This window comes from Seriola lalandi, unplaced genomic scaffold (assembly GCF_002814215.2).
Source record: "Seriola lalandi dorsalis isolate HSWRI2012SDOR001 ecotype SW California unplaced genomic scaffold, Sedor1 jcf7180002054941, whole genome shotgun sequence".
NCBI lineage: Eukaryota > Metazoa > Chordata > Actinopteri > Carangiformes > Carangidae > Seriola > Seriola lalandi.
Genome location: NW_019525492.1, coordinates 641,409 through 642,692, shown reverse-complemented (window position 1 = coordinate 642,692; position 1,284 = coordinate 641,409). Strand labels below are relative to the sequence as shown.

The following is a 1,284-nucleotide window of genomic DNA, read 5'->3' as shown; positions in this document are numbered from 1 at the left end:
GTCATAGTATAGTATGGAATAAAAATGAAAATGAAACGTCATAGTATAATATGGTATAAAAATGAAAAAAAACGTCATAGTATAGTATGGCAAAAAAAGTCATAGTATAGTAAGGCAAAAAAATGAAAAAAACATCATAGTATAATATGGTATAAAAATGAAAAAAAACGTCATAGTATAGTATGGAATAAAAATGAAAATGAAACGTCATAGTATAATATGGTAAAAAAAATGAAAAAAACGTCATAGTATAGTATGGTATAAAAATGACAAAAAACGTCATAGTATAGTAAGGCAAAAAAAAGTCATAGTATAGTATGGTATAAAAATGACAAAAAACATCATAGTATAGTAAGGCATAAAAACGAAAAAAATATCATAGTATAGTATGGTACAAAAATGAAAAAAACGTCATAGTATAATATGGCAAAAAAAGTCATAGTATATTAAGGTATAAAAATGAAAATAAAAGGTAATAGTATAGTATAGCATAAAAATGAAAAAATACGTCATAGTATAGTAAGGCAAAAAAAGGCATAGTATAGTATGGCATAAAAATGAAAAAAAAACGTCATAGAATAGTATGGCACAAAAATAAAAAAAAACGTCATTGTATTGTAGGGCATAAAAATGAAAAAAAACGTCATAGTATAGTATGGCATAAAAATGAAAAAAAACGTCATAGTATAGTATCGCAAAAAAAGTCATAGTATAGTAAGGCATAAAAATGAAAAAAACATCATAGTATAGTATGGTACAAAAATGAAAAAAAAATTGTCATAGTATAGTATAGAATAAAAATGAAAAAAACATCATAGTATAGTATGCTACAAAAATGAAAAAAACGTCATAGTATAGTAAGGCAAAAAAAAGTCAGTAAAGTATGGCACAAAAATGAATAAAAACGTCATAGTATAGTATCGCATAAAAATGAAAAAAAACTGCATAGTATAATATGGCAAAAAATTCATAGTATAGTATGGTATAAAAATGACAAAAAACATCATAGTATAGTAAGGCATAAAAACGAAAAAAACATCATAGTATAGTATGGTACAAAAATGAAAAAAACGTCATAGTATAATATGGCAAAAAAAGTCATAGTATATTAAGGTATAAAAATGAAAATAAAAGGTAATAGTATAGTATGGCATAAAAATGAAAAAATACGTCATAGTATAGTAAGGCAAAAAAAGTCATAGTATAGTATGGCATAAAAATGAAAAAAAAAACGTCATAGAATAGTATGGCACAAAAATAAAAAAAAAACGTCATAGTATTGTA

General features: G+C 23.8%; 1 long non-coding RNA gene across 1 annotated transcript in view; it reads right to left on the bottom strand.

The window, feature by feature from the left end:
• The window catches only part of LOC147817563 (uncharacterized), a 6,353-nt gene that overhangs the window by 631 nt on the left and 4,438 nt on the right, over positions 1-1,284 (bottom strand). The window lies entirely within an intron of this gene.